Source organism: Hyperolius riggenbachi, chromosome 3 (genome assembly GCF_040937935.1).
Source record: "Hyperolius riggenbachi isolate aHypRig1 chromosome 3, aHypRig1.pri, whole genome shotgun sequence".
NCBI classification, from domain to species: Eukaryota; Metazoa; Chordata; class Amphibia; order Anura; family Hyperoliidae; genus Hyperolius; species Hyperolius riggenbachi.
Genome location: NC_090648.1, coordinates 42636788 through 42662833, shown reverse-complemented (window position 1 = coordinate 42662833; position 26046 = coordinate 42636788). Strand labels below are relative to the sequence as shown.

Genomic DNA, 26046 nt, shown 5'->3' with positions numbered 1-26046 from the left:
AAAGTTTGCAATGATTCCAAAAGATGTAAGCAAAGATGAAAAATACAGCATGGCGTGTTGATGGCATGGTGTAGAAGGCCCTTGTTTAGGTAGGTGTGCTCCAGTGGGGTGATTAAGGTGTCCTCTGTCAGGCCTCTTGCAAATGATTTTTCTTGTGTGAGCAAAAGGTGCCCGTTCTTCTTTTCTGTCCAAAAAGTGCACTTTGCTATCCTGAAAAGATGAGCCGTGTTTTGCGCACAGGGCTTTGACCATAGCTGAAAAAATGATAGCGTTAGATGTCATGTTTTATTGAGACGAGGTGGCCGAGTGGTTAAGGCGATGGACTGCTAATCCATTGTGCTCTGCACGCATGGGTTCAAATCCCATCCTCGTCGATGGTGCACTTTTACAAACTAGTATCATACCCACCATCGAACTCGCCTGTCCTTGACGTCCATGTGGTTGTGCATGGATAAGTGTGTATGCCCTTTGCCCGATGACTATTGGGACACAGATTGTGTACATTTACACAATGCTTGTCTGCAGCATCATTCTTTCTCACAAAGTATGGGCCGTTCGGGGTTCAGACCTGCAACCCACAAATAGAAAATTCACCTCTGCAGCCTTAGCGGAGAAAATAAACAGTGCTTGTCTGGCTGCACGAAGAAAATAGTTTGTCTGTAGAAGGACAAGTGCCAAAAAGTGCTTCAGTCATACCTGATTTTCAAGTTGTAAACCTCCTGTCTGTGACTGGCAGGTGCCAGTGTGAGGCATAAGGTATAATGGGATTGGTAGGACAGTAAGAAGATGTGCCCTCGCCTCATGTTCATACTGGCTTGAGTCTCCCTAAAAGTAGAAGTAATCTGCATAGTTCAGCCCACAGTCTAGCTAAGTGACCCTAAAAGGCAGATGTTAATTGTGGAAATGCTTGGCTGAAAGTTTGCAATGATTCCAAAAGATGTAAGCAAAGATGAAAAATACAGCATGGCGTGTTGATGGCATGGTGTAGAAGGCCCTTGTTTAGGTAGGTGTGCTCCAGTGGGATGATTAAGGTGTCCGCTGTCAGGCCTCTTGCAAATGATTTTTCTTGTGTGAGCAAAAGGTGCGCGTTCTTCTTTTCTGTCCAAAAAGTGCACTTTGCTATCCTGAAAAGATGAGCCGTGTTTTGCGCACAGGGCTTTGACCAGAGCTGAAAAAATGATAGCGTTAGATGTCATGTTTTACTGAGACGAGGTGGCCGAGTGGTTAAGGCGATGGACTGCTAATCCATTGTGCTCTGCACGCTTGGGTTCAAATCCCATCCTCGTCGATGGTGCACTTTTACAAACTAGTATCATACCCACCATCCAACTCGCCTGTCCTTGACGTCCATGTGGTTGTGCATGGATAAGTGTGTATGCCCTTTGCCCGATGACTATTGGGACACAGATTGTGTACATTTACACAATGCTTGTCTGCAGCATCATTCTTTCTCACAAAGTATGGGCCATTTGGGGTTCAGACCTGCAACCCACAAATAGAAAATTCACCTCTGCAGCCTTAGCGGAGAAAATAAACAGTGCTTGTCTGGCTGCACGAAGAAAATAGTTTGTCTGTAGAAGGACAAGTGCCAAAAAGTGCTTCAGTCATACCTGATTTTCAAGTTGTAAACCTCCTGTCTGTGACTGGCAGGTGCCAGTGTGAGGCATAAGGTATAATGGGATTGGTAGGACAGTAAGAAGATGTGCCCTCGCCTCATGTTCATACTGGCTTGAGTCTCCCTAAAAGTAGAAGTAATCTGCATAGTTCAGCCCACAGTCTAGCTAAGTGACCCTAAAAGGCAGATGTTAATTGTTGAAATGCTTGGCTGAAAGTTTGCAATGATTCCAAAAGATGTAAGCAAAGATGAAAAATACAGCATGGCGTGTTGATGGCATGGTGTAGAAGGCCCTTGTTTAGGTAGGTGTGCTCCAGTGGGGTGATTAAGGTGTCCTCTGTCAGGCCTCTTGCAAATGATTTTTCTTGTGTGAGCAAAAGGTGCGCGTTCTTCTTTTCTGTCCAAAAAGTGCACTTTGCTATCCTGAAAAGATGAGCCGTGTTTTGCGCACAGGGCTTTGACCATAGCTGAAAAAATGATAGCGTTAGATGTCATGTTTTATTGAGACGAGGTGGCCGAGTGGTTAAGGCGATGGACTGCTACTCCATTGTGCTCTGCATGCATGGGTTCAAATCCCATCCTCGTCGATGGTGCACTTTTACAAACTAGTATCATACCCACCATCCAACTCGCCTGTCCTTGACGTCCATGTGGTTGTGCATGGAAAAGTGTGTATGCCCTTTGCCCGATGACTATTGGGACACAGATTGTGTACATTTACACAATGCTTGTCTGCAGCATCATTCTTTCTCACAAAGTATGGGCCGTTCGGGGTTCAGACCTGCAACCCACAAATAGAAAATTCACCTCTGCAGCCTTAGCGGAGAAAATAAACAGTGCTTGTCTGGCTGCACGAAGAAAATAGTTTGTCTGTAGAAGGACAAGTGCCAAAAAGTGCTTCAGTCATACCTGATTTTCAAGTTGTAAACCTCCTGTCTGTGACTGGCAGGTGCCAGTGTGAGGCATAAGGTATAATGGGATTGGTAGGACAGTAAGAAGATGTGCCCTCGCCTCATGTTCATACTGGCTTGAGTCTCCCTAAAAGTAGAAGTAATCTGCATAGTTCAGCCCACAGTCTAGCTAAGTGACCCTAAAAGGCAGATGTTAATTGTGGAAATGCTTGGCTGAAAGTTTGCAATGATTCCAAAAGATGTAAGCAAAGATGAAAAATACAGCATGGCGTGTTGATGGCATGGTGTAGAAGGCCCTTGTTTAGGTAGGTGTGCTCCAGTGGGATGATTAAGGTGTCCTCTGTCAGGCCTCTTGCAAATGATTTTTCTTGTGTGAGCAAAAGGTGCGCGTTCTTCTTTTCTGTCCAAAAAGTGCACTTTGCTATCCTGAAAAGATGAGCCGTGTTTTGCGCACAGGGCTTTGACCATAGCTGAAAAAATGATAGCGTTAGATGTCATGTTTTATTGAGACGAGGTGGCCGAGTGGTTAAGGCGATGGACTGCTACTCCATTGTGCTCTGCATGCATGGGTTCAAATCCCATCCTCGTCGATGGTGCACTTTTACAAACTAGTATCATACCCACCATCCAACTCGCCTGTCCTTGACGTCCATGTGGTTGTGCATGGAAAAGTGTGTATGCCCTTTGCCCGATGACTATTGGGACACAGATTGTGTACATTTACACAATGCTTGTCTGCAGCATCATTCTTTCTCACAAAGTATGGGCCGTTCGGGGTTCAGACCTGCAACCCACAAATAGAAAATTCACCTCTGCAGCCTTAGCGGAGAAAATAAACAGTGCTTGTCTGGCTGCACGAAGAAAATAGTTTGTCTGTAGAAGGACAAGTGCCAAAAAGTGCTTCAGTCATACCTGATTTTCAAGTTGTAAACCTCCTGTCTGTGACTGGCAGGTGCCAGTGTGAGGCATAAGGTATAATGGGATTGGTAGGACAGTAAGAAGATGTGCCCTCGCCTCATGTTCATACTGGCTTGAGTCTCCCTAAAAGTAGAAGTAATCTGCATAGTTCAGCCCACAGTCTAGCTAAGTGACCCTAAAAGGCAGATGTTAATTGTGGAAATGCTTGGCTGAAAGTTTGCAATGATTCCAAAAGATGTAAGCAAAGATGAAAAATACAGCATGGCGTGTTGATGGCATGGTGTAGAAGGCCCTTGTTTAGGTAGGTGTGCTCCAGTGGGATGATTAAGGTGTCCTCTGTCAGGCCTCTTGCAAATGATTTTTCTTGTGTGAGCAAAAGGTGCGCGTTCTTCTTTTCTGTCCAAAAAGTGCACTTTGCTATCCTGAAAAGATGAGCCGTGTTTTGCGCACAGGGCTTTGACCAGAGCTGAAAAAATGATAGCGTTAGATGTCATGTTTTACTGAGACGAGGTGGCCGAGTGGTTAAGGCGATGGACTGCTAATCCATTGTGCTCTGCACGCATGGGTTCAAATCCCATCCTCGTCGGTGGTGCACTTTTACAAACTAGTATCATACCCACCATCCAACTCGCCTGTCCTTGACGTCCATGTGGTTGTGCATGGATAAGTGTGTATGCCCTTTGCCCGATGACTATTGGGACACAGATTGTGTACATTTACACAATGCTTGTCTGCAGCATCATTCTTTCTCACAAAGTATGGGCCGTTCGGGGTTCAGACCTGCAACCCACAAATAGAAAATTCACCTCTGCAGCCTTAGCGGAGAAAATAAACAGTGCTTGTCTGGCTGCACGAAGAAATTAGTTTGTCTGTAGAAGGACAAGTGCCAAAAAGTGCTTCAGTCATACCTGATTTTCAAGTTGTAAACCTCCTGTCTTTGACTGGCAGGTGCCAGTGTGAGGCATAAGGTATAATGGGATTGGTAGGACAGTAAGAAGATGTGCCCTCGCCTCATGTTCATACTGGCTTGAGTCTCCCTAAAAGTAGAAGTAATCTGCATAGTTCAGCCCACAGTCTAGCTAAGTGACCCTAAAAGGCAGATGTTAATTGTGGAAATGCTTGGCTGAAAGTTTGCAATGATTCCAAAAGATGTAAGCAAAGATGAAAAATACAGCATGGCGTGTTGATGGCATGGTGTAGAAGGCCCTTGTTTAGGTAGGTGTGCTCCAGTGGGATGATTAAGGTGTCCTCTGTCAGGCCTCTTGCAAATGATTTTTCTTGTGTGAGCAAAAGGTGCGCGTTCTTCTTTTCTGTCCAAAAAGTGCACTTTGCTATCCTGAAAAGATGAGCCGTGTTTTGCGCACAGGGCTTTGACCAGAGCTGAAAAAATGATAGCGTTAGATGTCATGTTTTACTGAGACGAGGTGGCCGAGTGGTTAAGGCGATGGACTGCTAATCCATTGTGCTCTGCACGCATGGGTTCAAATCCCATCCTCGTCGATGGTGCACTTTTACAAACTAGTATCATACCCACCATCCAACTCGCCTGTCCTTGACGTCCATGTGGTTGTGCATGGATAAGTGTGTATGCCCTTTGCCCGATGACTATTGGGACACAGATTGTGTACATTTACACAATGCTTGTCTGCAGCATCATTCTTTCTCACAAAGTATGGGCCGTTCGGGGTTCAGACCTGCAACCCACAAATAGAAAATTCACCTCTGCAGCCTTAGCGGAGAAAATAAACAGTGCTTGTCTGGCTGCACGAAGAAAATAGTTTGTCTGTAGAAGGACAAGTGCCAAAAAGTGCTTCAGTCATACCTGATTTTCAAGTTGTAAACCTCCTGTCTGTGACTGGCAGGTGCCAGTGTGAGGCATAAGGTATAATGGGATTGGTAGGACAGTAAGAAGATGTGCCCTCGCCTCATGTTCATACTGGCTTGAGTCTCCCTAAAAGTAGAAGTAATCTGCATAGTTCAGCCCACAGTCTAGCTAAGTGACCCTAAAAGGCAGATGTTAATTGTGGAAATGCTTGGCTGAAAGTTTGCAATGATTCCAAAAGATGTAAGCAAAGATGAAAAATACAGCATGGCGTGTTGATGGCATGGTGTAGAAGGCCCTTGTTTAGGTAGGTGTGCTCCAGTGCAATGATTAAGGTGTCCTCTGTCAGGCCTCTTGCAAATGATTTTTCTTGTGTGAGCAAAAGGTGCGCGTTCTTCTTTTCTGTCCAAAAAGTGCACTTTGCTATCCTGAAAAGATGAGCCGTGTTTTGCGCACAGGGCTTTGACCATAGCTGAAAAAATGATAGCGTTAGATGTCATGTTTTATTGAGACGAGGTGGCCGAGTGGTTAAGGCGATGGACTGCTAATCCATTGTGCTCTGCATGCATGGGTTCAAATCCCATCCTCGTCGATGGTGCACTTTTACAAACTAGTATCATACCCACCATCCAACTCGCCTGTCCTTGACGTCCATGTGGTTGTGCATGGAAAAGTGTGTATGCCCTTTGCCCGATGACTATTGGGACACAGATTGTGTACATTTACACAATGCTTGTCTGCAGCATCATTCTTTCTCACAAAGTATGGGCCGTTCGGGGTTCAGACCTGCAACCCACAAATAGAAAATTCACCTCTGCAGCCTTAGCGGAGAAAATAAACAGTGCTTGTCTGGCTGCACGAAGAAAATAGTTTGTCTGTAGAAGGACAAGTGCCAAAAAGTGCTTCAGTCATACCTGATTTTCAAGTTGTAAACCTCCTGTCTGTGACTGGCAGGTGCCAGTGTGAGGCATAAGGTATAATGGGATTGGTAGGACAGTAAGAAGATGTGCCCTCGCCTCATGTTCATACTGGATTGAGTCTCCCTAAAAGTAGAAGTAATCTGCATAGTTCAGCCCACAGTCTAGCTAAGTGACCCTAAAAGGCAGATGTTAATTGTGGAAATGCTTGGCTGAAAGTTTGCAATGATTCCAAAAGATGTAAGCAAAGATGAAAAATACAGCATGGCGTGTTGATGGCATGGTGTAGAAGGCCCTTGTTTAGGTAGGTGTGCTCCAGTGGGGTGATTAAGGTGTCCTCTGTCAGGCCTCTTGCAAATGATTTTTCTTGTGTGAGCAAAAGGTGCGCGTTCTTCTTTTCTGTCCAAAAAGTGCACTTTGCTATCCTGAAAAGATGAGCCGTGTTTTGCGCACAGGGCTTTGACCATAGCTGAAAAAATGATAGCGTTAGATGTCATGTTTTATTGAGACGAGGTGGCCGAGTGGTTAAGGCGATGGACTGCTAATCCATTGTGCTCTGCACGCATGGGTTCAAATCCCATCCTCGTCGGTGGTGCACTTTTACAAACTAGTATCATACCCACCATCCAACTCGCCTGTCCTTGACGTCCATGTGGTTGTGCATGGATAAGTGTGTATGCCCTTTGCCCGATGACTATTGGGACACAGATTGTGTACATTTACACAATGCTTGTCTGCAGCATCATTCTTTCTCACAAAGTATGGGCCGTTCGGGGTTCAGACCTGCAACCCACAAATAGAAAATTCACCTCTGCAGCCTTAGCGGAGAAAATAAACAGTGCTTGTCTGGCTGCACGAAGAAATTAGTTTGTCTGTAGAAGGACAAGTGCCAAAAAGTGCTTCAGTCATACCTGATTTTCAAGTTGTAAACCTCTTGTCTGTGACTGGCAGGTGCCAGTGTGAGGCATAAGGTATAATGGGATTGGTAGGACAGTAAGAAGATGTGCCCTCGCCTCATGTTCATACTGGCTTGAGTCTCCCTAAAAGTAGAAGTAATCTGCATAGTTCAGCCCACAGTCTAGCTAAGTGACCCTAAAAGGCAGATGTTAATTGTGGAAATGCTTGGCTGAAAGTTTGCAATGATTCCAAAAGATGTAAGCAAAGATGAAAAATACAGCATGGCGTGTTGATGGCATGGTGTAGAAGGCCCTTGTTTAGGTAGGTGTGCTCCAGTGGGATGATTAAGGTGTCCTCTGTCAGGCCTCTTGCAAATGATTTTTCTTGTGTGAGCAAAAGGTGCGCGTTCTTCTTTTCTGTCCAAAAAGTGCACTTTGCTATCCTGAAAAGATGAGCCGTGTTTTGCGCACAGGGCTTTGACCAGAGCTGAAAAAATGATAGCGTTAGATGTCATGTTTTACTGAGACGAGGTGGCCGAGTGGTTAAGGCGATGGACTGCTAATCCATTGTGCTCTGCACGCATGGGTTTAAATCCCATCCTCGTCGATGGTGCACTTTTACAAACTAGTATCATACCCACCATCCAACTCGCCTGTCCTTGACGTCCATGTGGTTGTGCATGGATAAGTGTGTATGCCCTTTGCCCGATGACTATTGGGACACAGATTGTGTACATTTACACAATGCTTGTCTGCAGCATCATTCTTTCTCACAAAGTATGGGCCATTTGGGGTTCAGACCTGCAACCCACAAATAGAAAATTCACCTCTGCAGCCTTAGCGGAGAAAATAAACAGTGCTTGTCTGGCTGCACGAAGAAAATAGTTTGTCTGTAGAAGGACAAGTGCCAAAAAGTGCTTCAGTCATACCTGATTTTCAAGTTGTAAACCTCCTGTCTGTGACTGGCAGGTGCCAGTGTGAGGCATAAGGTATAATGGGATTGGTAGGACAGTAAGAAGATGTGCCCTCGCCTCATGTTCATACTGGCTTGAGTCTCCCTAAAAGTAGAAGTAATCTGCATAGTTCAGCCCACAGTCTAGCTAAGTGACCCTAAAAGGCAGATGTTAATTGTGGAAATGCTTGGCTGAAAGTTTGCAATGATTCCAAAAGATGTAAGCAAAGATGAAAAATACAGCATGGCGTGTTGATGGCATGGTGTAGAAGGCCCTTGTTTAGGTAGGTGTGCTCCAGTGGGATGATTAAGGTGTCCTCTGTCAGGCCTCTTGCAAATGATTTTTCTTGTGTGAGCAAAAGGTGCGCGTTCTTCTTTTCTGTCCAAAAAGTGCACTTTGCTATCCTGAAAAGATGAGCCGTGTTTTGCGCACAGGGCTTTGACCAGAGCTGAAAAAATGATAGCGTTAGATGTCATGTTTTACTGAGACGAGGTGGCCGAGTGGTTAAGGCGATGGACTGCTAATCCATTGTGCTCTGCACGCATGGGTTCAAATCCCATCCTCGTCGATGGTGCACTTTTACAAACTAGTATCATACCCACCATCCAACTCGCCTGTCCTTGACGTCCATGTGGTTGTGCATGGATAAGTGTGTATGCCCTTTGCCCGATGACTATTGGGACACAGATTGTGTACATTTACACAATGCTTGTCTGCAGCATCATTCTTTCTCACAAAGTATGGGCCGTTCGGGGTTCAGACCTGCAACCCACAAATAGAAAATTCACCTCTGCAGCCTTAGCGGAGAAAATAAACAGTGCTTGTCTGGCTGCACGAAGAAATTAGTTTGTCTGTAGAAGGACAAGTGCCAAGAAGTGCTTCAGTCATACCTGATTTTCAAGTTGTAAACCTCCTGTCTGTGACTGGCAGGTGCCAGTGTGAGGCATAAGGTATAATGGGATTGGTAGGACAGTAAGAAGATGTGCCCTCGCCTCATGTTCATACTGGCTTGAGTCTCCCTAAAAGTAGAAGTAATCTGCATAGTTCAGCCCACAGTCTAGCTAAGTGACCCTAAAAGGCAGATGTTAATTGTGGAAATGCTTGGCTGAAAGTTTGCAATGATTCCAAAAGATGTAAGCAAAGATGAAAAATACAGCATGGCGTGTTGATGGCATGGTGTAGAAGGCCCTTGTTTAGGTAGGTGTGCTCCAGTGGGATGATTAAGGTGTCCTCTGTCAGGCCTCTTGCAAATGATTTTTCTTGTGTGAGCAAAAGGTGCGCGTTCTTCTTTTCTGTCCAAAAAGTGCACTTTGCTATCCTGAAAAGATGAGCCGTGTTTTGCGCACAGGGCTTTGACCAGAGCTGAAAAAATGATAGCGTTAGATGTCATGTTTTACTGAGACGAGGTGGCCGAGTGGTTAAGGCGATGGACTGCTAATCCATTGTGCTCTGCACGCATGGGTTCAAATCCCATCCTCGTCGATGGTGCACTTTTACAAACTAGTATCATACCCACCATCCAACTCGCCTGTCCTTGACGTCCATGTGGTTGTGCATGGATAAGTGTGTATGCCCTTTGCCCGATGACTATTGGGACACAGATTGTGTACATTTACACAATGCTTGTCTGCAGCATCATTCTTTCTCACAAAGTATGGGCCGTTCGGGGTTCAGACCTGCAACCCACAAATAGAAAATTCACCTCTGCAGCCTTAGCGGAGAAAATAAACAGTGCTTGTCTGGCTGCACGAAGAAAATAGTTTGTCTGTAGAAGGACAAGTGCCAAAAAGTGCTTCAGTCATACCTGATTTTCAAGTTGTAAACCTCCTGTCTGTGACTGGCAGGTGCCAGTGTGAGGCATAAGGTATAATGGGATTGGTAGGACAGTAAGAAGATGTGCCCTCGCCTCATGTTCATACTGGCTTGAGTCTCCCTAAAAGTAGAAGTAATCTGCATAGTTCAGCCCACAGTCTAGCTAAGTGACCCTAAAAGGCAGATGTTAATTGTGGAAATGCTTGGCTGAAAGTTTGCAATGATTCCAAAAGATGTAAGCAAAGATGAAAAATACAGCATGGCGTGTTGATGGCATGGTGTAGAAGGCCCTTGTTTAGGTAGGTGTGCTCCAGTGGGATGATTAAGGTGTCCTCTGTCAGGCCTCTTGCAAATGATTTTTCTTGTGTGAGCAAAAGGTGCGCGTTCTTCTTTTCTGTCCAAAAAGTGCACTTTGCTATCCTGAAAAGATGAGCCGTGTTTTGCGCACAGGGCTTTGACCATAGCTGAAAAAATGATAGCGTTAGATGTCATGTTTTATTGAGACGAGGTGGCCGAGTGGTTAAGGCGATGGACTGCTAATCCATTGTGCTCTGCATGCATGGGTTCAAATCCCATCCTTGTCGATGGTGCACTTTTACAAACTAGTATCATACCCACCATCCAACTCGCCTGTCCTTGACGTCCATGTGGTTGTGCATGGAAAAGTGTGTATGCCCTTTGCCCGATGACTATTGGGACACAGATTGTGTACATTTACACAATGCTTGTCTGCAGCATCATTCTTTCTCACAAAGTATGGGCCATTCGGGGTTCAGACCTGCAACCCACAAATAGAAAATTCACCTCTGCAGCCTTAGCGGAGAAAATAAACAGTGCTTGTCTAGCTGCACGAAGAAAATAGTTTGTCTGTAGAAGGACAAGTGCCAAAAAGTGCTTCAGTCATACCTGATTTTCAAGTTGTAAACCTCCCGTCTGTGACTGGCAGGTGCCAGTGTGAGGCATAAGGTATAATGGGATTGGTAGGACAGTAAGAAGATGTGCCCTCGCCTCATGTTCATACTGGCTTGAGTCTCCCTAAAAGTAGAAGTAATCTGCATAGTTCAGCCCACAGTCTAGCTAAGTGACCCTAAAAGGCAGATGTTAATTGTGGAAATGCTTGGCTGAAAGTTTGCAATGATTCCAAAAGATGTAAGCAAAGATGAAAAATACAGCATGGCGTGTTGATGGCATGGTGTAGAAGGCCCTTGTTTAGGTAGGTGTGCTCCAGTGGAATGATTAAGGTGTCCTCTGTCAGGCCTCTTGCAAATGATTTTTCTTGTGTGAGAAAAAGGTGCGCGTTCTTCTTTTCTGTCCAAAAAGTGCACTTTGCTATCCTGAAAAGATGAGCCGTGTTTTGCGCACAGGGCTTTGACCAGAGCTGAAAAAATGATAGCGTTAGATGTCATGTTTTACTGAGACGAGGTGGCCGAGTGGTTAAGGCGATGGACTGCTAATCCATTGTGCTCTGCACGCATGGGTTCAAGTCCCATCCTCGTCGATGGTGCACTTTTACAAACTAGTATCATACCCACCATCCAACTCGCCTGTCCTTGACGTCCATGTGGTTGTGCATGGATAAGTGTGTATGCCCTTTGCCCGATGACTATTGGGACACAGATTGTGTACATTTACACAATGCTTGTCTGCAGCATCATTCTTTCTCACAAAGTATGGGCCATTTGGGGTTCAGACCTGCAACCCACAAATAGAAAATTCACCTCTGCAGCCTTAGCGGAGAAAATAAACAGTGCTTGTCTAGCTGCACGAAGAAAATAGTTTGTCTGTAGAAGGACAAGTGCCAAAAAGTGCTTCAGTCATACCTGATTTTCAAGTTGTAAACCTCCCGTCTGTGACTGGCAGGTGCCAGTGTGAGGCATAAGGTATAATGGGATTGGTAGGACAGTAAGAAGATGTGCCCTCGCCTCATGTTCATACTGGCTTGAGTCTCCCTAAAAGTAGAAGTAATCTGCATAGTTCAGCCCACAGTCTAGCTAAGTGACCCTAAAAGGCAGATGTTAATTGTGGAAATGCTTGGCTGAAAGTTTGCAATGATTCCAAAAGATGTAAGCAAAGATGAAAAATACAGCATGGCGTGTTGATGGCATGGTGTAGAAGGCCCTTGTTTAGGTAGGTGTGCTCCAGTGGGATGATTAAGGTGTCCGCTGTCAGGCCTCTTGCAAATGATTTTTCTTGTGTGAGCAAAAGGTGCGCGTTCTTCTTTTCTGTCCAAAAAGTGCACTTTGCTATCCTGAAAAGATGAGCCGTGTTTTGCGCACAGGGCTTTGACCAGAGCTGAAAAAATGATAGCGTTAGATGTCATGTTTTACTGAGACGACGTGGCCGAGTGGTTAAGGCGATGGACTGCTAATCCATTGTGCTCTGCACGCATGGGTTCAAATCCCATCCTCGTCGATGGTGCACTTTTACAAACTAGTATCATACCCACCATCCAACTCGCCTGTCCTTGACGTCCATGTGGTTGTGCATGGATAAGTGTGTATGCCCTTTGCCCGATGACTATTGGGACACAGATTGTGTACATTTACACAATGCTTGTCTGCAGCATCATTCTTTCTCACAAAGTATGGGCCGTTCGGGGTTCAGACCTGCAACCCACAAATAGAAAATTCACCTCTGCAGCCTTAGCGGAGAAAATAAACAGTGCTTGTCTGGCTGCACGAAGAAAATAGTTTGTCTGTAGAAGGACAAGTGCCAAAAAGTGCTTCAGTCATACCTGATTTTCAAGTTGTAAACCTCCTGTCTGTGACTGGCAGGTGCCAGTGTGAGGCATAAGGTATAATGGGATTGGTAGGACAGTAAGAAGATGTGCCCTCGCCTCATGTTCATACTGGCTTGAGTCTCCCTAAAAGTAGAAGTAATCTGCATAGTTCAGCCCACAGTCTAGCTAAGTGACCCTAAAAGGCAGATGTTAATTGTGGAAATGCTTGGCTGAAAGTTTGCAATGATTCCAAAAGATGTAAGCAAAGATGAAAAATACAGCATGGCGTGTTGATGGCATGGTGTAGAAGGCCCTTGTTTAGGTAGGTGTGCTCCAGTGGGGTGATTAAGGTGTCCTCTGTCAGGCCTCTTGCAAATGATTTTTCTTGTGTGAGCAAAAGGTGCGCGTTCTTCTTTTCTGTCCAAAAAGTGCACTTTGCTATCCTGAAAAGATCAGCCGTGTTTTGCGCACAGGGCTTTGACCATAGCTGAAAAAATGATAGCGTTAGATGTCATGTTTTATTGAGACGAGGTGGCCGAGTGGTTAAGGCGATGGACTGTTAATCCATTGTGCTCTGCATGCATGGGTTCAAATCCCATCCTCGTCGATGGTGCACTTTTACAAACTAGTATCATACCCACCATCCAACTCGCCTGTCCTTGACGTCCATGTGGTTGTGCATGGAAAAGTGTGTATGCCCTTTGCCCGATGACTATTGGGACACAGATTGTGTACATTTACACAATGCTTGTCTGCAGCATCATTCTTTCTCACAAAGTATGGGCCGTTCGGGGTTCAGACCTGCAACCCACAAATAGAAAATTCACCTCTGCAGCCTTAGCGGAGAAAATAAACAGTGCTTGTCTGGCTGCACGAAGAAAATAGTTTGTCTGTAGAAGGACAAGTGCCAAAAAGTGCTTCAGTCATACCTGATTTTCAAGTTGTAAACCTCCTGTCTGTGACTGGCAGGTGCCAGTGTGAGGCATAAGGTATAATGGGATTGGTAGGACAGTAAGAAGATGTGCCCTCGCCTCATGTTCATACTGGCTTGAGTCTCCCTAAAAGTAGAAGTAATCTGCATAGTTCAGCCCACAGTCTAGCTAAGTGACCCTAAAAGGCAGATGTTAATTGTGGAAATGCTTGGCTGAAAGTTTGCAATGATTCCAAAAGATGTAAGCAAAGATGAAAAATACAGCATGGCGTGTTGATGGCATGGTGTAGAAGGCCCTTGTTTAGGTAGGTGTGCTCCAGTGGGGTGATTAAGGTGTCCTCTGTCAGGCCTCTTGCAAATGATTTTTCTTGTGTGAGCAAAAGGTGCGCGTTCTTCTTTTCTGTCCAAAAAGTGCACTTTGCTATCCTGAAAAGATCAGCCGTGTTTTGCGCACAGGGCTTTGACCATAGCTGAAAAAATGATAGCGTTAGATGTCATGTTTTATTGAGACGAGGTGGCCGAGTGGTTAAGGCGATGGACTGCTAATCCATTGTGCTCTGCATGCATGGGTTCAAATCCCATCCTCGTCGATGGTGCACTTTTACAAACTAGTATCATACCCACCATCCAACTCGCCTGTCCTTGACGTCCATGTGGTTGTGCATGGAAAAGTGTGTATGCCCTTTGCCCGATGACTATTGGGACACAGATTGTGTACATTTACACAATGCTTGTCTGCAGCATCATTCTTTCTCACAAAGTATGGGCCGTTCGGGGTTCAGACCTGCAACCCACAAATAGAAAATTCACCTCTGCAGCCTTAGCGGAGAAAATAAACAGTGCTTGTCTGGCTGCACGAAGAAAATAGTTTGTCTGTAGAAGGACAAGTGCCAAAAAGTGCTTCAGTCATACCTGATTTTCAAGTTGTAAACCTCCTGTCTGTGACTGGCAGGTGCCAGTGTGAGGCATAAGGTATAATGGGATTGGTAGGACAGTAAGAAGATGTGCCCTCGCCTCATGTTCATACTGGCTTGAGTCTCCCTAAAAGTAGAAGTAATCTGCATAGTTCAGCCCACAGTCTAGCTAAGTGACCCTAAAAGGCAGATGTTAATTGTGGAAATGCTTGGCTGAAAGTTTGCAATGATTCCAAAAGATGTAAGCAAAGATGAAAAATACAGCATGGCGTGTTGATGGCATGGTGTAGAAGGCCCTTGTTTAGGTAGGTGTGCTCCAGTGGGGTGATTAAGGTGTCCTCTGTCAGGCCTCTTGCAAATGATTTTTCTTGTGTGAGCAAAAGGTGCGCGTTCTTCTTTTCTGTCCAAAAAGTGCACTTTGCTATCCTGAAAAGATCAGCCGTGTTTTGCGCACAGGGCTTTGACCATAGCTGAAAAAATGATAGCGTTAGATGTCATGTTTTATTGAGACGAGGTGGCCGAGTGGTTAAGGCGATGGACTGCTAATCCATTGTGCTCTGCATGCATGGGTTCAAATCCCATCCTCGTCGATGGTGCACTTTTACAAACTAGTATCATACCCACCATCCAACTCGCCTGTCCTTGACGTCCATGTGGTTGTGCATGGAAAAGTGTGTATGCCCTTTGCCCGATGACTATTGGGACACAGATTGTGTACATTTACACAATGCTTGTCTGCAGCATCATTCTTTCTCACAAAGTATGGGCCGTTCGGGGTTCAGACCTGCAACCCACAAATAGAAAATTCACCTCTGCAGCCTTAGCGGAGAAAATAAACAGTGCTTGTCTGGCTGCACGAAGAAAATAGTTTGTCTGTAGAAGGACAAGTGCCAAAAAGTGCTTCAGTCATACCTGATTTTCAAGTTGTAAACCTCCTGTCTGTGACTGGCAGGTGCCAGTGTGAGGCATAAGGTATAATGGGATTGGTAGGACAGTAAGAAGATGTGCCCTCGCCTCATGTTCATACTGGCTTGAGTCTCCCTAAAAGTAGAAGTAATCTGCATAGTTCAGCCCACAGTCTAGCTAAGTGACCCTAAAAGGCAGATGTTAATTGTGGAAATGCTTGGCTGAAAGTTTGCAATGATTCCAAAAGATGTAAGCAAAGATGAAAAATACAGCATGGCGTGTTGATGGCATGGTGTAGAAGGCCCTTGTTTAGGTAGGTGTGCTCCAGTGGGGTGATTAAGGTGTCCTCTGTCAGGCCTCTTGCAAATGATTTTTCTTGTGTGAGCAAAAGGTGCGCGTTCTTCTTTTCTGTCCAAAAAGTGCACTTTGCTATCCTGAAAAGATGAGCCGTGTTTTGCGCACAGGGCTTTGACCATAGCTGAAAAAATGATAGCGTTAGATGTCATGTTTTATTGAGACGAGGTGGCCGAGTGGTTAAGGCGATGGACTGCTAATCCATTGTGCTCTGCACGCATGGGTTCAAATCCCATCCTCGTCGGTGGTGCACTTTTACAAACTAGTATCATACCCACCATCCAACTCGCCTGTCCTTGACGTCCATGTGGTTGTGCATGGATAAGTGTGTATGCCCTTTGCCCGATGACTATTGGGACACAGATTGTGTACATTTACACAATGCTTGTCTGCAGCATCATTCTTTCTCACAAAGTATGGGCCGTTCGGGGTTCAGACCTGCAACCCACAAATAGAAAATTCACCTCTGCAGCCTTAGCGGAGAAAATAAACAGTGCTTGTCTGGCTGCACGAAGAAATTAGTTTGTCTGTAGAAGGACAAGTGCCAAAAAGTGCTTCAGTCATACCTGATTTTCAAGTTGTAAACCTCCTGTCTGTGACTGGCAGGTGCCAGTGTGAGGCATAAGGTATAATGGGATTGGTAGGACAGTAAGAAGATGTGCCCTCGCCTCATGTTCATACTGGCTTGAGTCTCCCTAAAAGTAGAAGTAATCTGCATAGTTCAGCCCACAGTCTAGCTAAGTGACCCTAAAAGGCAGATGTTAATTGTGGAAATGCTTGGCTGAAAGTTTGCAATGATTCCAAAAGATGTAAGCAAAGATGAAAAATACAGCATGGCGTGTTGATGGCATGGTGTAGAAGGCCCTTGTTTAGGTAGGTGTGCTCCAGTGGGATGATTAAGGTGTCCTCTGTCAGGCCTCTTGCAAATGATTTTTCTTGTGTGAGCAAAAGGTGCGCGTTCTTCTTTTCTGTCCAAAAAGTGCACTTTGCTATCCTGAAAAGATGAGCCGTGTTTTGCGCACAGGGCTTTGACCAGAGCTGAAAAAATGATAGCGTTAGATGTCATGTTTTACTGATACGAAGTGGCCGAGTGGTTAAGGCGATGGACTGCTAATCCATTGTGCTCTGCACGCACGGGTTCAAATCCCATCCTCGTCGATGGTGCACTTTTACAAACTAGTATCATACCCACCATCCAACTCGCCTGTCCTTGACGTCCATGTGGTTGTGCATGGATAAGTGTGTATGCCCTTTGCCCGATGACTATTGGGACACAGATTGTGTACATTTACACAATGCTTGTCTGCAGCATCATTCTTTCTCACAAAGTATGGGCCATTTGGGGTTCAGACCTGCAACCCACAAATAGAAAATTCACCTCTGCAGCCTTAGCGGAGAAAATAAACAGTGCTTGTCTGGCTGCACGAAGAAAATAGTTTGTCTGTAGAAGGACAAGTGCCAAAAAGTGCTTCAGTCATACCTGATTTTCAAGTTGTAAACCTCCTGTCTGTGACTGGCAGGTGCCAGTGTGAGGCATAAGGTATAATGGGATTGGTAGGACAGTAAGAAGATGTGCCCTCGCCTCATGTTCATACTGGCTTGAGTCTCCCTAAAAGTAGAAGTAATCTGCATAGTTCAGCCCACAGTCTAGCTAAGTGACCCTAAAAGGCAGATGTTAATTGTGGAAATGCTTGGCTGAAAGTTTGCAATGATTCCAAAAGATGTAAGCAAAGATGAAAAATACAGCATGGCGTGTTGATGGCATGGTGTAGAAGGCCCTTGTTTAGGTAGGTGTGCTCCAGTGGGATGATTAAGGTGTCCTCTGTCAGGCCTCTTGCAAATGATTTTTCTTGTGTGAGCAAAAGGTGCGCGTTCTTCTTTTCTGTCCAAAAAGTGCACTTTGCTATCCTGAAAAGATGAGCCGTGTTTTGCGCACAGGGCTTTGACCAGAGCTGAAAAAATGATAGCGTTAGATGTCATGTTTTACTGAGACGAGGTGGCCGAGTGGTTAAGGCGATGGACTGCTAATCCATTGTGCTCTGCACGCACGGGTTCAAATCCCATCCTCGTCGATGGTGCACTTTTACAAACTAGTATCATACCCACCATCCAACTCGCCTGTCCTTGACGTCCATGTGGTTGTGCATGGATAAGTGTGTATGCCCTTTGCCCGATGACTATTGGGACACAGATTGTGTACATTTACACAATGCTTGTCTGCAGCATCATTCTTTCTCACAAAGTATGGGCCATTTGGGGTTCAGACCTGCAACCCACAAATAGAAAATTCACCTCTGCAGCCTTAGCGGAGAAAATAAACAGTGCTTGTCTGGCTGCACGAAGAAAATAGTTTGTCTGTAGAAGGACAAGTGCCAAAAAGTGCTTCAGTCATACCTGATTTTCAAGTTGTAAACCTCCTGTCTGTGACTGGCAGGTGCCAGTGTGAGGCATAAGGTATAATGGGATTGGTAGGACAGTAAGAAGATGTGCCCTCGCCTCATGTTCATACTGGCTTGAGTCTCCCTAAAAGTAGAAGTAATCTGCATAGTTCAGCCCACAGTCTAGCTAAGTGACCCTAAAAGGCAGATGTTAATTGTGGAAATGCTTGGCTGAAAGTTTGCAATGATTCCAAAAGATGTAAGCAAAGATGAAAAATACAGCATGGCGTGTTGATGGCATGGTGTAGAAGGCCCTTGTTTAGGTAGGTGTGCTCCAGTGGGATGATTAAGGTGTCCTCTGTCAGGCCTCTTGCAAATGATTTTTCTTGTGTGAGCAAAAGGTGCGCGTTCTTCTTTTCTGTCCAAAAAGTGCACTTTGCTATCCTGAAAAGATGAGCCGTGTTTTGCGCACAGGGCTTTGACCAGAGCTGAAAAAATGATAGCGTTAGATGTCATGTTTTACTGAGACGAGGTGGCCGAGTGGTTAAGGCGATGGACTGCTAATCCATTGTGCTCTGCACGCACGGGTTCAAATCCCATCCTCGTCGATGGTGCACTTTTACAAACTAGTATCATACCCACCATCCAACTCGCCTGTCCTTGACGTCCATGTGGTTGTGCATGGATAAGTGTGTATGCCCTTTGCCCGATGACTATTGGGACACAGATTGTGTACATTTACACAATGCTTGTCTGCAGCATCATTCTTTCTCACAAAGTATGGGCCATTTGGGGTTCAGACCTGCAACCCACAAATAGAAAATTCACCTCTGCAGCCTTAGCGGAGAAAATAAACAGTGCTTGTCTGGCTGCACGAAGAAAATAGTTTGTCTGTAGAAGGACAAGTGCCAAAAAGTGCTTCAGTCATACCTGATTTTCAAGTTGTAAACCTCCTGTCTGTGACTGGCAGGTGCCAGTGTGAGGCATAAGGTATAATGGGATTGGTAGGACAGTAAGAAGATGTGCCCTCGCCTCATGTTCATACTGGCTTGAGTCTCCCTAAAAGTAGAAGTAATCTGCATAGTTCAGCCCACAGTCTAGCTAAGTGACCCTAAAAGGCAGATGTTAATTGTGGAAATGCTTGGCTGAAAGTTTGCAATGATTCCAAAAGATGTAAGCAAAGATGAAAAATACAGCATGGCGTGTTGATGGCATGGTGTAGAAGGCCCTTGTTTAGGTAGGTGTGCTCCAGTGGGATGATTAAGGTGTCCTCTGTCAGGCCTCTTGCAAATGATTTTTCTTGTGTGAGCAAAAGGTGCGCGTTCTTCTTTTCTGTCCAAAAAGTGCACTTTGCTATCCTGAAAAGATGAGCCGTGTTTTGCGCACAGGGCTTTGACCAGAGCTGAAAAAATGATAGCGTTAGATGTCATGTTTTACTGAGACGAGGTGGCCGAGTGGTTAAGGCGATGGACTGCTAATCCATTGTGCTCTGCACGCATGGGTTCAAATCCCATCCTCGTCGATGGTGCACTTTTACAAACTAGTATCATACCCACCATCCAACTCGCCTGTCCTTGACGTCCATGTGGTTGTGCATGGATAAGTGTGTATGCCCTTTGCCCGATGACTATTGGGACACAGATTGTGTACATTTACACAATGCTTGTCTGCAGCATCATTCTTTCTCACAAAGTATGGGCCGTTCGGGGTTCAGACCTGCAACCCACAAATAGAAAATTCACCTCTGCAGCCTTAGCGGAGAAAATAAACAGTGCTTGTCTGGCTGCACGAAGAAATTAGTTTGTCTGTAGAAGGACAAGTGCCAAAAAGTGCTTCAGTCATACCTGATTTTCAAGTTGTAAACCTCCTGTCTGTGACTGGCAGGTGCCAGTGTGAGGCATAAGGTATAATGGGATTGGTAGGACAGTAAGAAGATGTGCCCTCGCCTCATGTTCATACTGGCTTGAGTCTCCCTAAAAGTAGAAGTAATCTGCATAGTTCAGCCCACAGTCTAGCTAAGTGACCCTAAAAGGCAGATGTTAATTGTGGAAATGCTTGGCTGAAAGTTTGCAATGATTCCAAAAGATGTAAGCAAAGATGAAAAATACAGCATGGCGTGTTGATGGCATGGTGTAGAAGGCCCTTGTTTAGGTAGGTGTGCTCCAGTGGGATGATTAAGGTGTCCTCTGTCAGGCCTCTTGCAAATGATTTTTCTTGTGTGAGCAAAAGGTGCGCGTTCTTCTTTTCTGTCCAAAAAGTGCACTTTGCTATCCTGAAAAGATGAGCCGTGTTTTGCGCATAGGGCTTTGACCAGAGCTGAAAAAATGATAGCGTTAGATGTCATGTTTTACTGAGACGAGGTGGCCGAGTGGTTAAGGCGATGGACTGCTAATCCATTGTGCTCTGCACGCATGGGTTCAAATCCCATCCTCGTCGATGGTGCACTTTTACAAACTAGTATCATACCCACCATCCAACTCGCCTGTCCTTGACACGTCCATGTGGTTGTGCATGGATAAGTGTGTATGCCCTTTGCCCGATGACTATTGGGACACAGATTGTGTACATTTACACCATGCTTCTCTGCAGCATCATTCTTTCTCACAAAGTATGGGCCGTTCGGGGTTCAGACCTGCAACCCACAAATAGAAAATTCACCTCTGCAGCCTTAGCGGAGAAAATAAACAGTGCTTGTCTGGCTGCACGAAGAAATTAGTTTGTCTGTAGAAGGACAAGTGCCAAAAAGTGCTTCAGTCATACCTGATTTTCAAGTTGTAAACCTCCTGTCTGTGACTGGCAGGTGCCAGTGTGAGGCATAAGGTATAATGGGATTGGTAGGACAGTAAGAAGATGTGCCCTCGCCTCATGTTCATACTGGCTTGAGTCTCCCTAAAAGTAGAAGTAATCTGCATAGTTCAGCCCACAGTCTAGCTAAGTGACCCTAAAAGGCAGATGTTAATTGTGGAAATGCTTGGCTGAAAGTTTGCAATGATTCCAAAAGATGTAAGCAAAGATGAAAAATACAGCATGGCGTGTTGATGGCATGGTGTAGAAGGCCCTTGTTTAGGTAGGTGTGCTCCAGTGGGATGATTAAGGTGTCCTCTGTCAGGCCTCTTGCAAATGATTTTTCTTGTGTGAGCAAAAGGTGCGCGTTCTTCTTTTCTGTCCAAAAAGTGCACTTTGCTATCCTGAAAAGATGAGCCGTGTTTTGCGCACAGGGCTTTGACCAGAGCTGAAAAAATGATAGCGTTAGATGTCATGTTTTACTGAGACGAGGTGGCCGAGTGGTTAAGGCGATGGACTGCTAATCCATTGTGCTCTGCACGCATGGGTTCAAATCCCATCCTCGTCGATGGTGCACTTTTACAAACTAGTATCATACCCACCATCCAACTCGCCTGTCCTTGACGTCCATGTGGTTGTGCATGGATAAGTGTGTATGCCCTTTGCCCGATGACTATTGGGACACAGATTGTGTACATTTACACAATGCTTGTCTGCAGCATCATTCTTTCTCACAAAGTATGGGCCGTTCGGGGTTCAGACCTGCAACCCACAAATAGAAAATTCACCTCTGCAGCCTTAGCGGAGAAAATAAACAGTGCTTGTCTGGCTGCACGAAGAAAATAGTTTGTCTGTAGAAGGACAAGTGCCAAAAAGTGCTTCAGTCATACCTGATTTTCAAGTTGTAAACCTCCTGTCTGTGACTGGCAGGTGCCAGTGTGAGGCATAAGGTATAATGGGATTGGTAGGACAGTAAGAAGATGTGCCCTCGCCTCATGTTCATACTGGCTTGAGTCTCCCTAAAAGTAGAAGTAATCTGCATAGTTCAGCCCACAGTCTAGCTAAGTGACCCTAAAAGGCAGATGTTAATTGTGGAAATGCTTGGCTGAAAGTTTGCAATGATTCCAAAAGATGTAAGCAAAGATGAAAAATACAGCATGGCGTGTTGATGGCATGGTGTAGAAGGCCCTTGTTTAGGTAGGTGTGCTCCAGTGGGGTGATTAAGGTGTCCTCTGTCAGGCCTCTTGCAAATGATTTTTCTTGTGTGAGCAAAAGGTGCGCGTTCTTCTTTTCTGTCCAAAAAGTGCACTTTGCTATCCTGAAAAGATCAGCCGTGTTTTGCGCACAGGGCTTTGACCATAGCTGAAAAAATGATAGCGTTAGATGTCATGTTTTATTGAGACGAGGTGGCCGAGTGGTTAAGGCGATGGACTGCTAATCCATTGTGCTCTTCATGCATGGGTTCAAATCCCATCCTCGTCGATGGTGCACTTTTACAAACTAGTATCATACCCACCATCCAACTCGCCTGTCCTTGACGTCCATGTGGTTGTGCATGGAAAAGTGTGTATGCCCTTTGCCCGATGACTATTGGGACACAGATTGTGTACATTTACACAATGCTTGTCTGCAGCATCATTCTTTCTCACAAAGTATGGGCCGTTCGGGGTTCAGACCTGCAACCCACAAATAGAAAATTCACCTCTGCAGCCTTAGCGGAGAAAATAAACAGTGCTTGTCTGGCTGCACGAAGAAAATAGTTTGTCTGTAGAAGGACAAGTGCCAAAAAGTGCTTCAGTCATACCTGATTTTCAAGTTGTAAACCTCCTGTCTGTGACTGGCAGGTGCCAGTGTGAGGCATAAGGTATAATGGGATTGGTAGGACAGTAAGAAGATGTGCCCTCGCCTCATGTTCATACTGGATTGAGTCTCCCTAAAAGTAGAAGTAATCTGCATAGTTCAGCCCACAGTCTAGCTAAGTGACCCTAAAAGGCAGATGTTAATTGTGGAAATGCTTGGCTGAAAGTTTGCAATGATTCCAAAAGATGTAAGCAAAGATGAAAAATACAGCATGGCGTGTTGATGGCATGGTGTAGAAGGCCCTTGTTTAGGTAGGTGTGCTCCAGTGGGGTGATTAAGGTGTCCTCTGTCAGGCCTCTTGCAAATGATTTTTCTTGTGTGAGCAAAAGGTGCGCGTTCTTCTTTTCTGTCCAAAAAGTGCACTTTGCTATCCTGAAAAGATGAGCCGTGTTTTGCGCACAGGGCTTTGACCATAGCTGAAAAAATGATAGCGTTAGATGTCATGTTTTATTGAGACGAGGTGGCCGAGTGGTTAAGGCGATGGACTGCTAATCCATTGTGCTCTGCACGCATGGGTTCAAATCCCATCCTCGTCGGTGGTGCACTTTTACAAACTAGTATCATACCCACCATCCAACTCGCCTGTCCTTGACGTCCATGTGGTTGTGCATGGATAAGTGTGTATGCCCTTTGCCCGATGACTATTGGGACACAGATTGTGTACATTTACACAATGCTTGTCTGCAGCATCATTCTTTCTCACAAAGTATGGGCCGTTCGGGGTTCAGACCTGCAACCCACAAATAGAAAATTCACCTCTGCAGCCTTAGCGGAGAAAATAAACAGTGCTTGTCTGGCTGCACGAAGAAATTAGTTTGTCTGTAGAAGGACAAGTGCCAAAAAGTGCTTCAGTCATACCTGATTTTCAAGTTGTAAACCTCCTGTCTGTGACTGGCAGGTGCCAGTGTGAGGCATAAGGTATAATGGGATTGGTAGGACAGTAAGAAGATGTGCCCTCGCCTCATGTTCATACTGGCTTGAGTCTCCCTAAAAGTAGAAGTAATCTGCATAGTTCAGCCCACAGTCTAGCTAAGTGACCCTAAAAGGCAGATGTTAATTGTGGAAATGCTTGGCTGAAAGTTTGCAATGATTCCAAAAGATGTAAGCAAAATGAAAAATACAGCATGGCGTGTTGATGGCATGGTGTAGAAGGCCCTTGTTTAGGTAGGTGTGCTCCAGTGGGATGATTAAGGTGTCCTCTGTCAGGCCTCTTGCAAATGATTTTTCTTGTGTGAGCAAAAGGTGCGCGTTCTTCTTTTCTGTCCAAAAAGTGCACTTTGCTATCCTGAAAAGATGAGCCGTGTTTTGCGCACAGGGCTTTGACCAGATCTGAAAAAATGATAGCGTTAGATGTCATGTTTTACTGAGACGAGGTGGCCGAGTGGTTAAGGCGATGGACTGCTAATCTATTGTGCTCTGCACGCACGGGTTCAAATCCCATCCTCGTCGATGGTGCACTTTTACAAACTAGTATCATACCCACCATCCAACTCGCCTGTCCTTGACGTCCATGTGGTTGTGCATGGATAAGTGTGTATGCCCTTTGCCCGATGACTATTGGGACACAGATTGTGTACATTTACACAATGCTTGTCTGCAGCATCATTCTTTCTCACAAAGTATGGGCCATTTGGGGTTCAGACCTGCAACCCACAAATAGAAAATTCACCTCTGCAGCCTTAGCGGAGAAAATAAACAGTGCTTGTCTGGCTGCACGAAGAAAATAGTTTGTCTGTAGAAGGACAAGTGCCAAAAAGTGCTTCAGTCATACCTGATTTTCAAGTTGTAAACCTCCTGTCTGTGACTGGCAGGTGCCAGTGTGAGGCATAAGGTATAATGGGATTGGTAGGACAGTAAGAAGATGTGCCCTCGCCTCATGTTCATACTGGCTTGAGTCTCCCTAAAAGTAGAAGTAATCTGCATAGTTCAGCCCACAGTCTAGCTAAGTGACCCTAAAAGGCAGATGTTAATTGTGGAAATGCTTGGCTGAAAGTTTGCAATGATTCCAAAAGATGTAAGCAAAGATGAAAAATACAGCATGGCGTGTTGATGGCATGGTGTAGAAGGCCCTTGTTTAGGTAGGTGTGCTCCAGTGGGATGATTAAGGTGTCCTCTGTCAGGCCTCTTGCAAATGATTTTTCTTGTGTGAGCAAAAGGTGCGCGTTCTTCTTTTCTGTCCAAAAAGTGCACTTTGCTATCCTGAAAAGATGAGCCGTGTTTTGCGCACAGGGCTTTGACCAGAGCTGAAAAAATGATAGCGTTAGATGTCATGTTTTACTGAGACGAGGTGGCCGAGTGGTTAAGGCGATGGACTGCTAATCCATTGTGCTCTGCACACACGGGTTCAAATCCCATCCTCGTCGATGGTGCACTTTTACAAACTAGTATCATACCCACCATCCAACTCGCCTGTCCTTGACGTCCATGTGGTTGTGCATGGATAAGTGTGTATGCCCTTTGCCCGATGACTATTGGGACACAGATTGTGTACATTTACACAATGCTTGTCTGCAGCATCATTCTTTCTCACAAAGTATGGGCCATTTGGGGTTCAGACCTGCAACCCACAAATAGAAAATTCACCTCTGCAGCCTTAGCGGAGAAAATAAACAGTGCTTGTCTGGCTGCACGAAGAAAATAGTTTGTCTGTAGAAGGACAAGTGCCAAAAAGTGCTTCAGTCATACCTGATTTTCAAGTTGTAAACCTCCTGTCTGTGACTGGCAGGTGCCAGTGTGAGGCATAAGGTATAATGGGATTGGTAGGACAGTAAGAAGATGTGCCCTCGCCTCATGTTCATACTGGCTTGAGTCTCCCTAAAAGTAGAAGTAATCTGCATAGTTCAGCCCACAGTCTAGCTAAGTGACCCTAAAAGGCAGATGTTAATTGTGGAAATGCTTGGCTGAAAGTTTGCAATGATTCCAAAAGATGTAAGCAAAGATGAAAAATACAGCATGGCGTGTTGATGGCATGGTGTAGAAGGCCCTTGTTTAGGTAGGTGTGCTCCAGTGGGATGATTAAGGTGTCCTCTGTCAGGCCTCTTGCAAATGATTTTTCTTGTGTGAGCAAAAGGTGCGCGTTCTTCTTTTCTGTCCAAAAAGTGCACTTTGCTATCCTGAAAAGATGAGCCGTGTTTTGCGCACAGGGCTTTGACCAGAGCTGAAAAAATGATAGCGTTAGATGTCATGTTTTACTGAGACGAGGTGGCCGAGTGGTTAAGGCGATGGACTGCTAATCCATTGTGCTCTGCACGCACGGGTTCAAATCCCATCCTCGTCGATGGTGCACTTTTACAAACTAGTATCATACCCACCATCCAACTCGCCTGTCCTTGACGTCCATGTGGTTGTGCATGGAT

General features: G+C 45.3%; 29 non-coding genes across 29 annotated transcripts; all 29 read left to right on the top strand.

The window, feature by feature from the left end:
* The first annotated feature begins 292 nt into the window (after nucleotides 1-292).
* Nucleotides 293-374, top strand: TRNAS-GCU (transfer RNA serine (anticodon GCU)). The gene has a single exon. It is a non-coding gene; the product is annotated as a tRNA-Ser (tRNA).
* An 832-nt stretch (nucleotides 375-1206) lies between these two features.
* TRNAS-GCU (transfer RNA serine (anticodon GCU)) lies at nucleotides 1207-1288 on the top strand. Its single transcript has one exon. It is a non-coding gene; the product is annotated as a tRNA-Ser (tRNA).
* An 832-nt stretch (nucleotides 1289-2120) lies between these two features.
* Nucleotides 2121-2202, top strand: TRNAS-GCU (transfer RNA serine (anticodon GCU)). The gene has a single exon. It is a non-coding gene; the product is annotated as a tRNA-Ser (tRNA).
* An 832-nt stretch (nucleotides 2203-3034) lies between these two features.
* TRNAS-GCU (transfer RNA serine (anticodon GCU)) lies at nucleotides 3035-3116 on the top strand. The gene has a single exon. It is a non-coding gene; the product is annotated as a tRNA-Ser (tRNA).
* An 832-nt stretch (nucleotides 3117-3948) lies between these two features.
* On the top strand, nucleotides 3949-4030 carry TRNAS-GCU (transfer RNA serine (anticodon GCU)). Its single transcript has one exon. It is a non-coding gene; the product is annotated as a tRNA-Ser (tRNA).
* An 832-nt stretch (nucleotides 4031-4862) lies between these two features.
* Nucleotides 4863-4944, top strand: TRNAS-GCU (transfer RNA serine (anticodon GCU)). Its single transcript has one exon. It is a non-coding gene; the product is annotated as a tRNA-Ser (tRNA).
* An 832-nt stretch (nucleotides 4945-5776) lies between these two features.
* TRNAS-GCU (transfer RNA serine (anticodon GCU)) lies at nucleotides 5777-5858 on the top strand. The gene has a single exon. It is a non-coding gene; the product is annotated as a tRNA-Ser (tRNA).
* Nucleotides 5859-6690: 832 nt separating this feature from the next.
* Nucleotides 6691-6772, top strand: TRNAS-GCU (transfer RNA serine (anticodon GCU)). Its single transcript has one exon. It is a non-coding gene; the product is annotated as a tRNA-Ser (tRNA).
* An 832-nt stretch (nucleotides 6773-7604) lies between these two features.
* Nucleotides 7605-7686, top strand: TRNAS-GCU (transfer RNA serine (anticodon GCU)). The gene has a single exon. It is a non-coding gene; the product is annotated as a tRNA-Ser (tRNA).
* An 832-nt stretch (nucleotides 7687-8518) lies between these two features.
* Nucleotides 8519-8600, top strand: TRNAS-GCU (transfer RNA serine (anticodon GCU)). The gene has a single exon. It is a non-coding gene; the product is annotated as a tRNA-Ser (tRNA).
* Nucleotides 8601-9432: 832 nt separating this feature from the next.
* TRNAS-GCU (transfer RNA serine (anticodon GCU)) lies at nucleotides 9433-9514 on the top strand. Its single transcript has one exon. It is a non-coding gene; the product is annotated as a tRNA-Ser (tRNA).
* An 832-nt stretch (nucleotides 9515-10346) lies between these two features.
* On the top strand, nucleotides 10347-10428 carry TRNAS-GCU (transfer RNA serine (anticodon GCU)). Its single transcript has one exon. It is a non-coding gene; the product is annotated as a tRNA-Ser (tRNA).
* Nucleotides 10429-11260: 832 nt separating this feature from the next.
* On the top strand, nucleotides 11261-11342 carry TRNAS-GCU (transfer RNA serine (anticodon GCU)). The gene has a single exon. It is a non-coding gene; the product is annotated as a tRNA-Ser (tRNA).
* Nucleotides 11343-12174: 832 nt separating this feature from the next.
* TRNAS-GCU (transfer RNA serine (anticodon GCU)) lies at nucleotides 12175-12256 on the top strand. Its single transcript has one exon. It is a non-coding gene; the product is annotated as a tRNA-Ser (tRNA).
* Nucleotides 12257-13088: 832 nt separating this feature from the next.
* TRNAN-GUU (transfer RNA asparagine (anticodon GUU)) lies at nucleotides 13089-13170 on the top strand. Its single transcript has one exon. It is a non-coding gene; the product is annotated as a tRNA-Asn (tRNA).
* An 832-nt stretch (nucleotides 13171-14002) lies between these two features.
* TRNAS-GCU (transfer RNA serine (anticodon GCU)) lies at nucleotides 14003-14084 on the top strand. The gene has a single exon. It is a non-coding gene; the product is annotated as a tRNA-Ser (tRNA).
* An 832-nt stretch (nucleotides 14085-14916) lies between these two features.
* TRNAS-GCU (transfer RNA serine (anticodon GCU)) lies at nucleotides 14917-14998 on the top strand. Its single transcript has one exon. It is a non-coding gene; the product is annotated as a tRNA-Ser (tRNA).
* Nucleotides 14999-15830: 832 nt separating this feature from the next.
* On the top strand, nucleotides 15831-15912 carry TRNAS-GCU (transfer RNA serine (anticodon GCU)). The gene has a single exon. It is a non-coding gene; the product is annotated as a tRNA-Ser (tRNA).
* Nucleotides 15913-16744: 832 nt separating this feature from the next.
* Nucleotides 16745-16826, top strand: TRNAS-GCU (transfer RNA serine (anticodon GCU)). Its single transcript has one exon. It is a non-coding gene; the product is annotated as a tRNA-Ser (tRNA).
* An 832-nt stretch (nucleotides 16827-17658) lies between these two features.
* Nucleotides 17659-17740, top strand: TRNAS-GCU (transfer RNA serine (anticodon GCU)). Its single transcript has one exon. It is a non-coding gene; the product is annotated as a tRNA-Ser (tRNA).
* An 832-nt stretch (nucleotides 17741-18572) lies between these two features.
* Nucleotides 18573-18654, top strand: TRNAS-GCU (transfer RNA serine (anticodon GCU)). The gene has a single exon. It is a non-coding gene; the product is annotated as a tRNA-Ser (tRNA).
* An 832-nt stretch (nucleotides 18655-19486) lies between these two features.
* On the top strand, nucleotides 19487-19568 carry TRNAS-GCU (transfer RNA serine (anticodon GCU)). The gene has a single exon. It is a non-coding gene; the product is annotated as a tRNA-Ser (tRNA).
* An 832-nt stretch (nucleotides 19569-20400) lies between these two features.
* On the top strand, nucleotides 20401-20482 carry TRNAS-GCU (transfer RNA serine (anticodon GCU)). The gene has a single exon. It is a non-coding gene; the product is annotated as a tRNA-Ser (tRNA).
* Nucleotides 20483-21316: 834 nt separating this feature from the next.
* Nucleotides 21317-21398, top strand: TRNAS-GCU (transfer RNA serine (anticodon GCU)). Its single transcript has one exon. It is a non-coding gene; the product is annotated as a tRNA-Ser (tRNA).
* Nucleotides 21399-22230: 832 nt separating this feature from the next.
* Nucleotides 22231-22312, top strand: TRNAS-GCU (transfer RNA serine (anticodon GCU)). The gene has a single exon. It is a non-coding gene; the product is annotated as a tRNA-Ser (tRNA).
* Nucleotides 22313-23144: 832 nt separating this feature from the next.
* TRNAS-GCU (transfer RNA serine (anticodon GCU)) lies at nucleotides 23145-23226 on the top strand. Its single transcript has one exon. It is a non-coding gene; the product is annotated as a tRNA-Ser (tRNA).
* Nucleotides 23227-24057: 831 nt separating this feature from the next.
* Nucleotides 24058-24139, top strand: TRNAS-GCU (transfer RNA serine (anticodon GCU)). Its single transcript has one exon. It is a non-coding gene; the product is annotated as a tRNA-Ser (tRNA).
* Nucleotides 24140-24971: 832 nt separating this feature from the next.
* TRNAS-GCU (transfer RNA serine (anticodon GCU)) lies at nucleotides 24972-25053 on the top strand. Its single transcript has one exon. It is a non-coding gene; the product is annotated as a tRNA-Ser (tRNA).
* An 832-nt stretch (nucleotides 25054-25885) lies between these two features.
* TRNAS-GCU (transfer RNA serine (anticodon GCU)) lies at nucleotides 25886-25967 on the top strand. The gene has a single exon. It is a non-coding gene; the product is annotated as a tRNA-Ser (tRNA).
* The last annotated feature ends 79 nt before the right edge of the window (nucleotides 25968-26046 follow it).